The 14,186-nt window shown below is 41.0% G+C and overlaps 1 long non-coding RNA gene across 1 annotated transcript; it reads left to right on the forward strand.

Moving 5' to 3' along the window:
- Positions 1–4,540: 4,540 nt before the first annotated feature.
- Positions 4,541–9,052, forward strand: LOC123180879 (uncharacterized). Its single transcript, XR_006491344.1, has 3 exons — positions 4,541–4,961; positions 5,117–5,910; positions 8,706–9,052. It is a non-coding gene; the product is annotated as an uncharacterized lncRNA (long non-coding RNA).
- The last annotated feature ends 5,134 nt before the right edge of the window (positions 9,053–14,186 follow it).

Consider the following 14,186-nt stretch of genomic DNA (forward strand, 5'->3'; position numbering starts at 1 on the left):
TATTGAAGAATGTTCTTTAAATTTGCACTTGGCGGATTCTACTATTAAAAAGCCTATGGGAAGAATTAATGATGTTCTTATTCTTGCAAATAGGAATTATGTGCCCATAGATTTTATTGTTCTTGATATTGATTGCAATCCGTCTTGTCCAAATATTCTTGGTAGACCGTTTTTACGTACTATTGGTGCCGTGATTGATATGAAAGAAGGCAATCTTAAGTTTCAATTTCCACTAAGGAAGGGTATGGAACACTTCCCTAGAACAAGTATTAGGCCACCATATGAATCAACCATGAGGGCATCATATGGATCTAGAAACAAGGATGAAAACACTTAGATCATTTGCATTATGCCTAGCTAGGGGCATAAAACGATAGCGCTTGTTGGGAGGCAACCCAATGAATAAAATTTATTTTTGTCTTTTGCTTTCTGTTCTTGAGTGTTTGCACAACTATGCTACTATTATGATTATGTTTTTTGTGTTTTAATTAGTGCTTGTGCCAAGCAAAGCCTTTAGGATCATATTGGGTGATAGTTGATTTGATCTTGCTGAAAAACAGAAACTTTCGCGCTCACAAAAATAATTCTCATTTTTAACAGAAGCGTGATAAAATACCAATTCTTTTTGTAGAAGAATAATATACAAATTGCTCACGTGGTCCTAATTTTTCAGAATTTTTGGAGTTTCAGAAGTATTCAAAATATCCAGATTGCTACAGATTGTTCTGTTTTTGACAGATTTTGTTTTCTTTGCGTTGTGTGCTTGTTTTGATGATTATATGGTTTTCTTTTAAGAGTTTTTGCCATAGAAAAGTTGGAATACAGTAGATATAATGCAAAAATAAAATATGAATGGGTTTGCAACAGTATTATAGTAGTGATTTGTTTTCTTATACTAAGGGATCCCACGAAGGTTTTGTTGAGTTTTGTGTGATTGAAGTTTTCAAGTTTTGGGTGATGTTACGATGGATGAAGGAATAAGAAGTAAGAAGAGTCTAAGCTTGGGGATGCCCATGGCACCCCAAGCTATTATCCAAAGAGAAGCAAGCAACTAAGCTTGGGGATGCCCCGAGTGGCATCTGCTCTTTCTTCTAACGACCATCGGTATTTTACTCGAAGCTATATTTTTATTCGTTACATACTATGAGTTTTGCTTGGAGTGTCTTGTATGATATGAGTCTTTGCTTGTTTTGATTTTTGTTTTTAGTCTTGAATCCTTGCTGGACACACCTATTCGAGAGAGCCAAAATTATGCCATGACTTGTTAGAATTGCTCTCTATGCTTCACTTAAATCTTTATTTGCTATGGAATTGCTCTAGTGCTTCACTTATATCATTTTGAGCACGGTGTGCTTTAGTATTTTTTGAAGAAATGCACTCTTGCTTCACTTAGATTTATTTGAGAGTTGGTAATTTTTTAAGAAATTCTCTCTTGCTGCACTTAAATTGATTTGAGAGAAAGAAATATTATGCTCATGATCTTCACTTATATTTGGTTGAGCTTATCAAAAGCAACACATGAAAACTAGTCTCAAAGTGATATATATCCAAGGAGGATATAATAAAAACTTTCATGAAGATCATTGGACAAAATAAACTTAATTCCTTGTAATGGTTTTGAGATATGATGATGTGATATGTGAGTCATGTTGATGAGTAATTATGCTTTAGTAAGAATATTGGTGTTAAGGTTTATGATTCCCTATGCAAGCACGAAAGTCAATAGTTATGCAATGAAATTACATCCTACTTGTGGTGCATTATTCGGTGTTAGTTATGCTTAATGCTCGCTTATGAGATTTTTTGTTTCTTGGTTGGTCGCTTCTCAATCTTTTGCTAGCCTTCATTTTGCATTAAGTATCATCACTACTTGTGCATCCAAAATCCTTTAAACCAGTTTTGCCACATGAGTCCACCATACCTACCTATATGCGGTATTATTTTGCCGTTCAAAGCAAATTTGTATGTGCCATCTCTAATTTTCAAAATAATTTTCTATTTTGTGTGTTCGTACCGCTCATGAAACGGTAGGGGGCGGCTAATATATTTCCATGCTAGATATGTTATTCTCACGATGAGTGTTTATTCACTTGTCATTTCATGAGAGTAAGGCAAAGGTATTAGGGATGCCCAGTCCCAAAATGAAAAATGAATTTACTTTATGTTGTCAAATAATAAATTCCTTAGAAAGTGTTGGTATGGAAGGCACCCGTGGATACGGCTAGCCATGGAAAGTGAAAGTATGGTTGAAAAAGGAATAAACTTTAATTTCTGTTTGGGAACCTCCTATGATATATCTAGCATGGAAAGTATTGGGAACTACTCGATCGTTCTCGTTGACAGGAAAAGCATGCCTCCCAGAATGTTTTTATCTCTATCTTTTTCGCTTTGAGCTCTGGCACCTCTACAAATCCCTACTTGCCTCCGTGAAGGGCCTTTCTTTTTACTTTATGCAATTTTTATTTTATTTGAGTCTCCATCTTCTCTTATAAAGCACCAACTAAGGGGCACTATGATCGTACTTGAGCATTGGGTGTAGCTAATATGCGAGTGTGTTTCATGAATGGATCAATGATTGAGCATAATGGGATAGGGATAACTTATTTTAGCGTTGATATTTTGAAAGACATGGTTGCTTGTTGATATGCTTGAGTATTAAAGTCATCATGTCAAAACTAGACTATTGCTTTCAACCATATAAAAGTCCAAATGTCCATGCTATAAAGAAAATAATATGTGATGACATGTTAGGCAGTATTCCACATCAAAAATTCTGTTTTTAACATTTACCTACCCGAGGACGATCAGGAATTAAGCTTGGGGATGCTGATACGTCTCAAGCGTATCTAAATTTTTTGATTGTTCCACGCTGTTACATTATCATTCTTTGATGTTTTACAATCATTTTATATCACTTTTTGGTACTAACCTATTGACATAGTGCCAGGTGCCAGTTGCTGTTTTCTGCATGTTTTTTACATCGCAGGAAATCAATACCAAATGGAGTCCAAATGCAGCGAAACTTTTTGTGGATTTTTTTGGACCAGAAGACATCCAGTGGGCCAAAGAAGTACCGAAGAGGGAGCCCGAGGTGAGCACAAGACACCAGGGCGCGCCTAGAGGCCCAGGCGCGCCCTGGTGGGTTGTGCCCACCTCGGAGGCCTTCCGAACCGCCTCTTTGCTCTATAAATACCCCGATATTCCAGAAACCCTAGGGGAGCCGACGAAAATCAATTCCAATCGCCGCAAGTTCCAGAACCACCATATCCAATCTAGACACCATCACGGAGGGGTTCATCATGTCCATTGGTGCCTCTCCGATGATGTGTGAGTAGTCTTCTGTAGACCTACGGGTCCGTAGTTAGTAGCTAGATGGCTTCCTCTCTCTCTTTTGATTCTCAATACAATGGTCTCTTGGAGATCCATATGATGTAACTCTTTTTGCGGTGTGTTTGTTGGGATCCGATGAACTTTGAGTTTATGATCAGATCTATCTTTTTATCCATAAAAGTTATTTGAGTCCTTTTTGAACTCTTATATGCATGATTGCTTATAGCCTCGTATTTATTCTCTGATATTTGGGTTTTGTTTGGCCAACTTGATCTATTTATCTTGAAATGGGAAGAGGTTCTTTGTGATGGGTTCGATCTTACGGTGCTTGATCCCAGTGACAGAAGGGGAACCGACACGTATGTATCGTTGCCATTAAGGATAACAAGACGGGGTCTATTTCTACATAAATAGTTGTTGTCTACATCATGTCATCGTTCTTATTGCATTACTCCATTTTTTCATGAACTTAATACACTAGATGCATGCTGGATAGCGGTCGATGTGTGGAGTAATAGTAGTAGATGCAGGCAGGAGTCGGTCTATTAATCTTGGACGTGAAGCCTATATAATGATTATTGTCTGTATATCGTCATGATTATTTGAAGTTTTATCAATTTTCCAACAGTAATTCGTTTACCCACCGTTTGCTATTTTTTCTTTTTAGAAACCACTAGTGAAATCTACGGCCCCGAGGTCTCTTCTTTAATATATTTGCCTTTGCGATCTATTTTTATTTGCTTTTATTTTCAGATCTATATTTCCAAAAACCCAAAAATACCGTGCTGCACTTTATTTTATTTGGCGATCTATTTATCAAATTATTACAACTTTCTCACGTACACTTGCCAATTTCTGGCGCCGTTACCCGAAAAGGATTGACCACCCCTTTAACACGTCGGGCTGCGAGTATTTGTTATTTGTGTGCAGGTGCCGTTCACATAGTGTTGCGTGGTTCTTCTACTGGTTCGATAATCTTGGTCTCATCACTGAGGCAAATACCTACCGTTACTGTGCTGCATCATCCCTTCCTTTTTGGAAAATACCGACGTAGTTCTAGCAGACATCAGCACCTACCTATGCCACTATGACGGGTGGCCCAGATTGGAGGCTGGTCCCACATGTCGGCGGGTTGCCTATTGATTGGGTCAGCCTAGGGAACGTACTTTGGCCCAATACGCTCGTCCCGCGGCGCGCGCGACGTGTGTGCTGCAGCAGCGTGGTTTGACGAGAGATTTCCGTGGCGCCACCCAAAGTCCCCTCTTTCCTCTCCCCAATCTCTGTAGCCGCCACACCGGTCCTCCTCCATCCTCTCTCCCTCCCTCCCTCGTCAGCCACGAGACCCACCGCCTCCTTCCTCTCCGCCGTGAAGTTTCGTTCTCTTGTCCTCCGGAGCTCCTCTCATGTCGTCATGCTCGCGCAAAGCACCGCGTCCACCCAACCATCTTTGCTGCGCAAGGCGGCCGGAGGACGAACAACGGCGGTCCGAGCTCCGCTGCCTCCATCCATGTCTCATCCTCCTCTTGCGCGCCGGCCGACCGGAGGCTGCCTCCTGGTGGGTGGTAGGTGCGAGCGATGACGCTGGAGGCCAGATCTGGAAGCTTAGCTAATGCAGCACCGTGACAACTTCGGTAAGAAAAACATGTGTCTGGTTCTGTTCTGTGTGCTTTTTTTATGCCATGCTCCACCAATATATAAAGGTTTTATGTCCGATTCATAGACATCCTTCCCGTACAAAATCTCTCTCTCTTCGTCTAACTATCTCGTTTTGCCTTTGAGATTGCAGATGCGAGCACTAGGTGTTTGTTTAAATGCTCAAGGAGGACTGTTCAGGGGAGGACGACAGCTTTCAGGTGGAGCACCGTATGTTCTCTTATCAGTACGAGATGCCAAATGTTAGTTAAGTTCATGATTTGTGCCTTTTGTTCTCACATAAGTGCCATTAATTTATTATGATTCCTGGAGCTAGCTTGTACACATGGACATAGGATTGAGATTTGCCTACTGTAAGAGTATGACCATACATGATTTAGGACATGCATTTAGCAGAGCAGCATGGTTAAAGAAACAGTCAGATTAGCATGCTACTTCATAACTAATATTTTCTAGGAACAATCAACTCATGTCATGCAAAACAGTACACACATGCATGCAATTTGATCTATGTACACAAGTTGCTGGTTAACACAGAGTACATAAGTGGTTAAAGAGCTACCAACAGAGCATGCGATTCATGTTAATTAACTGAACAATGCTCGTGCAGCTCTGAAGCTAAGTTTTGGGAGATTGTGAGGTCTAGGAGAATCCGGACAGGGAATATGCACACCACCACTCTACTCTACTAGAATCATACAATTTGGACTGCATGCCTTAATTAGTTATGATGGAATTAAGGAAGTGTGTTTGTGCGAGCAATAGGTAACATGTCAAGCGAGGGTGTAATAGAGAATATGAAGCAGGAGCTGGTCATGCTGCTGCTCAAGGAGGAAGAGGAGGTGAAGGCGACACAGAGGAGCTTGCCATAGCTGCTTGCCAGCTCCGGGAATTCCTCCTTCCAGAAGCACAACGCCATGTCCTAGAGTATGTTCACGTACTTCTATCTGCCTAATACATGCAAGCAGTGACTGATCCATGCATGTATGTATATAAACTGACAATTATATGTGATTGATTAATTAACTAAAACTTGAGAGGGTAAAAGGACAAGTGTTTTCAAATGGAGGATATACTATACGTGCAGCTAATTATGTACACATCTCAAGATTTATAGTGCAATTTTTGTGGGGCAGGTTAAAGAGCCCATGTTAGTTTGCTTGATTTATTTATGTTCAAAAGGGACAATACAATGCTCTTTGAGTTAAGTTTTTTTTAATATTTTGAGTACTCCTTTAGTATTTATCAAACTGAGGCATGACTGCTGTGTGCACTTCTTACTGAAGATGATCCTGGTATTATTTGCTTTCAGAAAAGAAAGAGACGGCTCCATGTGCACTTCTTAGCATTATATCAACTAGCAAATATGCCCGTGCGTTGCAACGGGAAAAAATTAAGCATATGTAATATGGTTAGTGAGTTCAACCATCTTTAATTATTGAAGGAACTTACATAAGGTGAGTTGATTCTAAGTAAATCCATATGAATCCATTAAAACTGTGCACATTAGGTATTAGACCAGATGCGCATTTCGAACTGGGTCATTTCTTGTGCATCTCAGTGAAAAAAATTATCATGGGAAAGTCATGGATAAAGGGTAACCTTTTTTCGGATAAATAACACAAACTAATGAAAGTATGTAAACAAATAATAATTATCCATCATCTCACAACTTGAAAAAAAATGGTACGGCATGTATGTTCGACCAGACACGAGGGAGGCGATAGATCAATCAAAAATTCATTCCTCCTTGGTGTTGCATTGTCCACCTATAGTGCTTCCTCACATCCCTACTTTCCGATGCCGCAAGGGCCAAATGCCGAGCTCCTCAAGATTTCGGACTTGCAGAACCGAAGCAAGGGTTCCCATAAATAATAAACTAAAATAAATTTATCATAATAAAATCGCTGTTATAAAGGATTCAAGTATGATGAAAATATGCATCTATGTTTACTTCCCTTATACAGCCCCTCTTTTAGGTGCATGGGGCATCCGTTACACATGGGGCAGCTTTTTTTTGGGTGCATGGGTCATCCGTAACACATGGCGCGGCCTTTTTTTTACGTGCATGCATGGGGCAGCCGTTTCTAGATGTGCGGAGATTAGTATTTGCGTTTATAGTGAGCAGTGGTCTGGTCTGCCTTCCGAATTTATTTTATTTTTTGAGAAACCCCGCTCCTCCTATAATACAGAAGTTTCCTATGTTTGCACACAATCACAAGCCATATCAGTTGGTTAGTCCGCTGTGCACACTTCCTGCCAACCTTGGTTTGAGACCTCATGAGCGCAATTTTTTCCCTTTTTGTTTTACAAAACGGACAACGTACAAAAAAACATAAAAGGACGACGTACAAAAGGACCCGATGACCAAAAAAAGTGGAGAAACAATCCTCCCTTTAATATTAGGTAAAGAATGGAGTGAATAGGGTTATATATCATCATATCTGCATACATAATATCTTCTATAATTATTTACCGATGTAGGCTCCTGTTGTTAGATGGTGAACTTATGCTCTTTTATGCCAAGTAGTTAAATTTATGTGCACCTTCTTAAGTGTTTACTTGTTTCTGCTTTTATAGTATGGCTTGGTGGACCGAGGCCCTGCTGTGGAAAAAGATCCTGATATGTTCGACCATGCCGCCTTTATGACCTATTAATGTGTTTTGAGCATGTGACAATTGTTTTCTCAAATTTACGTGGTCTATCTTAGATTAGTAGTAATCCTTCTCTATGTTTCTGTAATTTCAGTTCCTTATGTTTGCCTTTAGAAATTTCCTTTGCATATCCTGTTTTCTGCACATCCCTCTTGTGGCCTGTTGTAATGGTCTAATGAACAGCCATATCATGATATGATTGCATCGTTGCATGATAGTGTACCATATGCTCATGCATTTGTTTTCTTACCGATGTTGTCCTAATGAGTTGGCTGGCTTACATGTAGTCTGCTGTAAAGGTCTACTTGTTTCAGGTAGCATTGCTTTCTGGAATACATTATTGGAACTTGGTAACCTTCCCTGGTTATAGTCAGCAAGACAAGAAGAACATACTTGTGTATGAGTTCATGCACAACGAAAGGAGCACCTTAGCTGATGTTAAATTTTCTCTTTGGAATCAACAACACACTGTTGTATATACACGTGTGATTCTTTCGCAGTAAAACTTTGCCTGTGCAGTTGTATTTTGCTGATTCAGGTTGTCTTAGCCTGCAACACTACGTCTAGGTTACCGCGTAGCCCATTTCCTTTTAAGTGGGTACTTCCGAATGAAAACTTGGAATTACCTAATAGGTGCATACATGAACTATTGATGGTGTGAATAGAAACAACGGCATTGGCGCAGACGCTTGGTGACCTTCACGTTGTTCCTCCAAGGCAGGCCATGAGTGATGGCAGCCGTGAGGTCAGCGTTGCTAGGAAATAGGGAAAGGCTGCTGCCAATTATGCAAGATACACACATAGTTTGTGTTTGCTGTTTACATGTCAGTTTTTTACCATTTGAACTGTCTTTTATAGACTGTATAGTTCACAAAAAAGAAACTTTCGATAAAGCATATATGGGTTTGCAGTAGACCATTCTAGACCATATTTCTTGAATACATAGTTTATAGTATTTTCTGGTTTTAAATATATGAGATTGCCCATCTTAGTTAGTGGCACTGCTATGCTTCACAGTATACAATGCTTGCATGCCAATATAATCATAAGTGTTTTTTCGTTTTCAGGTGTTCTTAATATGGTGGGTGATTGAAGCGAAAGCATGAGGAGCAGTTCAAAGGGCGGATGGAGCATGTGACTTGTGTGGAAATAACAAATTTTCTTTTAGATGATTTGAGTGTATGCTGATGCGTGAAAGTCAATCATTTGGATTCCCAACTAGCCTATTGTGTGTGTTCAATATTTTGTTGCGCATTGACAAAATGTTTTCAGTGCCCGAGTGCGCAAGTTGAATTTTGAAACATATGAGAGGATAACCCTGCAAAAGGGAATTTGCCCTTTATGAAGGTTCGGGCTTGCTGTTGTAATTAAAAGTAGGAGATTTATATATACCTATAATAGAATAATTCCTCAAGCTAAAGGCTTCTGTAACATGTAACATATGAACTTTGTTTGTGCTAATAATTTTCCAGCCATAGTAAAAGGCTATGTTGCACAGGTATTTTCGGTTTGGGCAGTGATCTGCGCCGGCGCACCGGCCCAACTGTTGGGCCGGTCGAGGCTTAGCCGTCCGATGCGGTTAGCGTGAACCGTTAGATCTGCGCGCGAGTGTGTACCGAACCAACCGTTGCAGCAAAAAAAGAACAGTTTTGTTGCAACCGTTGTACGAACAGCCACAAAGAGAAAAACAGGGGAGCTGGATCCCCCGCGTCTGCCCGTCCCCGATCCGCGGCGGCGGCGGCTGGATCCGCCAGTTTTAAGTTCCCCATGGCCGAATCACGTCGAGGAGGGGCTCCCCCATCTATCAAGCGGCCTTGGAATTGCTTCAATCATGTCTTACATCCGTAATGACCTCCTTGCCTCCATGGATTTGGGCTCGAGCTCCGCTGCCGTTCATGGCCGAAGTCCCCTGAGGCGGCAAGGCCCTGGTGGTAGTGGACCGGTGCTGCAACGGTACTACAACCCTGATGTGGTCTTCCAAGATGCAGCACGGCATGGCCGGGATGAAATTGATCTCGTATGAATTCCAATTGCAAATCGTAGATCCTTTTGTTCACAAAAAAAGTTGCAACCTTTGATTTCAATTGATGAGCGTGAGATTAAAAAGAGATGTTCTCAACATACTTGTGTTTGATTTTTGTGTAATGTTTCTGAGATGTTGTCAATTAATGCAAGCATCTTCCTGCTGTCTGCTAGTAAAATGTTACAAGTATGTGTTGCACTTGCTACATGCGTCTTGCTCGATGTTGCATGCTACATCCTAAAATGTTGCATGCAGGAATTGTGATTGACATGCTGCGTCCATTTTTTTTGTTCGCGCTTTTTGCGTGTTTTTTCAGGCAGCAAAAAAATGACTTGGGTGCTGATTTTGTTGCAGAATGTTGCTGTGGAGCCATCAATTTTCCTTGATGATGATATGCAAAATGTTGCGCACGAAGAAGAAGATGATGGAATTGATCTGAATGGTACTCCGGGAAATGATAGTGACGATTCGTTGCATCTGAACACGGATGGTGTAGCTCCAAATCATGGCAATGCCCGTGTGGCTAGTGACAATGCCAATGGAAATGCTGCAACACTTGTTGACGAACCAGATGAAGAAATATCATCACAGCCAGTTGTCCCTTTTCTTGGAATGGTTTTTGACAATGTTGAAGAAGCTCAGCGTGTTTACAATGAATATGCCTCGAAGATGGGCTTTGGAACTCGCATTGTGACATCAAAGCATAGTAGGAAAAATAGCTCGGAGCATAAGCGCATTCTAATCTATAGAGTTTTTGAGTGCGTACACTCACGGAAAAATCCTTCGAAGAATGTTGGTGGTAGCATTTCTGACGGGGCTGCAACAAATCAGTGTGAAGATGTTGATATGAGCTATTCCAGTAACAAAAAATCTGCAAGCAAACAAGCTGGCATCTATATGGATGTGAGCGACAAGAGGATAAGAAACCGGTTGGAGCGGTATGATTGCAAGGCTCGTATGGGTGTTAACCTCAAAAACGGTAGCTGGGTTGTGACAGTTTTTGAGGCCGATCACACACACCGGCTGATTTTGCAAAGGGGGCGTCGGAGATTTTGCCGCTCTCACAGAAAGATCCCGGATGCAGACATGCAGTACATCACTTCACTGCACTATCGCAACATATCAACGGCTAATATGATGGGCTTGCTTGGAGATGCACGGTGTTGCGATCCAAGGAGTTTGCCGTACGTGAAGACTGATGTGACAAATGCAAGAGCAAAGCTGCGAAGGGGCCTGTCAGAGCGAGATTTGGAGCTAACAATCGAGTACTTTGAGAGAAGACAAGTGGAGACTCCCAACTTCTTTTTCTCGAAGCTAGAAGAAGATGGAGCTGTTAGGGCGCTTTTCTGGGTTGATGGGAGAACAAGGGCCTTGTATCCAAAGTACAAAGATTGTGTGTTTTTCGACACCACATTCTGCACAAATCTCTACAACTTGCCCTTTGCTCCGATTGTTGGCATTAACAACCACACACATACTGTTTGCTTGGGGTGCGCTTTGTTGCCTGATGAGACCATCGAAACTTTCAAGTGGGTCTTCGAGCAATGGATGTTGGCAATGAATAACGAGCATCCGTTGAAATTATGACTGATCAAGACCAGGCAATGGCTAAAGCCATCTCAATGGTATTTCTAGATTCAACACACAGATGTTGCAAGTGGCACGTCTTCCGGGTTGCAAGGACGAAACTAGGGAAGATGCTGGGCAAGGATGAGCCTTTTGCTGAAGCATTCTATGGTTGCATCAATGATTCAGATACCGTTGAGGAGTTTGAAGAACGGTGGAAGCAGATGGTTGAGTCATTTGGTGTGGCTGATAAGAAACACCTCAAGAACATGTGGGACAGCAGGGAGATGTGGGCTCCTGTGTACTTTAGGAATAAGTCCTTCCCATTCACAGGAACAACCGGGCGGTTCGAGGGCCTGAATTCCTACTTCAAGACTTTAAATCATCATGGAGACTTGGTTTGGACATTTGTCCAGCAGTTTGAGCTTTGCCAGGAGCTAATGCTTGATCGTGAAGACAATGCTGGCTTCATCAATGAAGCGATGAGGCCGCCACTCTGGGGAAAGTAAGTCCAAAGTCATGTAGCATTTTTTTTAGTTTTCCAGTACAGTGGGGTTGCAGCATTTCTTTGAAACATATGTAGCAATTCTTATTGATGTTGGAAGCTTTTTTGTTTGCAGTTACAACATTGAAAAGCAAGCTGCAGATTTCTATACCAGAGAGGTATTTTCCAAGTTTCAAAAAATGTTGGCTAAATCAACAGGCTATGGTCTGCAATATCAGCTGCAAGGGTTACACGGTGTCGTCTGGTTTCGCATTGTTGCAAATTATGGCGTCAACCCTAAAGTGTACACGGTGCGTGTTGCCCCTAAAGATCAGACATACATGTGCACCTGCAACATGTTTGAGATGTGTGGGCTGATCTGCCCACATATCATCCGTGTCATGGTGCACCTGAACGTGCAAACGATACCTGCGACTTACATGCTTCCAAGATGGTCTAAGAGAGCAACCGACCTTGCGCCTGAACCGGGCGATGGGCATAGAGCTATGCATTTCGGCGTCCCCACGACAAACACCCTAAAGTTTAACTCTCTATGCCGGAAGTTTGGGAAACTCGCTTCTGATGCATGCTTCAATGATGAAGCTTATAGTTTTGTCTCTGGGCTAATTGATCAGGGTAGTGTTGGGGTTGCTGCAATAAAAGCTAGAGCAACTGATGGGGTTGCAGGAGACGAAGAAGCCCGAGGTCATGCAGAAAATGCACAAGTCTCAGGGGGTCCAAGTACAGGTCAGCGGGATCCACCCCCCGTAGGACTGCGGAACCCACCAAAGTCAGCAAAGAAAGGGAGGCCAAAAGAGAAAGAGAAGCGCAGGAAGCCACTAATTGAGATTCGAGAAGATGAAATGAAGAAGAAAGCAAAGAAGGACGCAGCGAAAACGAAGAAAGCTCCAAAGCCAAGGGAAAAGAAGACTCCATGCAAATATTGTGAAGATGAAGATCACAACGTGAAGGATTGCCAACTCCTTGCAGCTTTTCTTGCTGCGAGTGCGAGCGCGAAAGCTCCGGGCGTCGAAACAATCCTTACACTTTAGGATATTTTCATGAGGAAAAAAAAGATGAATTGCCTTGTAACACCCCATGACTTATGATAAAAAGTTGTGTTGACTAGCTGTGAATGTTTGTTTTGTGGGATTGCAACATATTACTACATGTGTGGTTTGAAAAAAAGCAGAATGTTCCTTTTTACAAGAGTTGATTTAAAATAATTCTTATTGTTATATGTTTGTGAGAGCTTACTTTTTGTAGTATGATGGTGCCAATATTTGTAGAATTTTGTTGTAAAAAAAGCAGAATGTGGGTTTTTCCTTATTTTTTTTAGAATATTACTCAATGGTTGTTGTAACCACAACTTGATCCATGTTTATAATGAACATGTTTTAAGCTTTTGAAAAGCATGGGGTAAGCTTTTTGAAAACATGGTTGAAGCTTCTGTAAACAAGGTTGCAGCTTTTAGGAAACATGTTTGAAGCTTTTGAAAAACATGGTTGAAGCTTTTGGAAAACATGGTTGAAACTTTTTCAAAATATGGTTGCAGCTTTTAGAAACATGGTTGAAGCTTTTTAAAACATGGTTGTAGCAAAATAACAAGTTTGAAAAGGAAAAATCCTTGAATGATTTAAAGTGTTGATTTAGCTGTACAGCAAAAGTTGGGAAAGGAAGCTTATTTACATTATGCTTCCAGCAAAAATATTGTAGGGATGTAGCTAATTTGCAGGTAAAAATGTATATTTTGGCTCTGCAACAAATCTAACAGAAGGTTGTAGCTATTTCCTGTGAGCTTCCAGCAATTTAAGTGTGTGACAAAAGTAGCATTCACATATTATTTTTTCAGAAAATATGTTTTGAGGGGAAAAATGCACGTAGATTCCCTTGAAACCTCGATGGATGAAGTTTGAAATATTATCATATTTCAGAACCAGCGAAACAAAAAACAATTGTCAATGCATGATCAAGTTGGCAAACAGAAGAACGCATCCATTAAAAACATAAGTGAATCATCCAAAATATCAAGTTATCATCGGCTTACATACCAAAAGGACACATATGTTTACTGGAGGTATCAACAGTTTACATACGAACGCGCACTACTCTAATCCTATGAGAACGCTACCACCTCGGACATGATCTAGACCTAACGAAGAAACAAGCTTGTTGGTCTTGAACCTTCCAGAAAATCAAGCCGCCAACTCATCCTTGAACGCCCGCTCCTTTGGGGCATTGCTCATTGGGTGACTGAAAAGGTTGTATGCCACATCGATGCGGTATCGCGCCATGTCTTCCTGTAAAAAATGAATACAAAAAGTAAGCAAGTATGATACTAGTTATTCTTGTGTTGCATGAGTGGTGAATGCAAAAAGTTCACATCCATCCACCGCGAAAAATTGATATGGATGTAGCAAAATTATTATATGAATGAAGCAAAAGCAGAATGTAGTTGTAGCACACTAGACATAT

The sequence above is a fragment of the Triticum aestivum genome, chromosome 1D (genome assembly GCF_018294505.1).
Source record: "Triticum aestivum cultivar Chinese Spring chromosome 1D, IWGSC CS RefSeq v2.1, whole genome shotgun sequence".
Taxonomy (NCBI): domain Eukaryota; kingdom Viridiplantae; phylum Streptophyta; class Magnoliopsida; order Poales; family Poaceae; genus Triticum; species Triticum aestivum.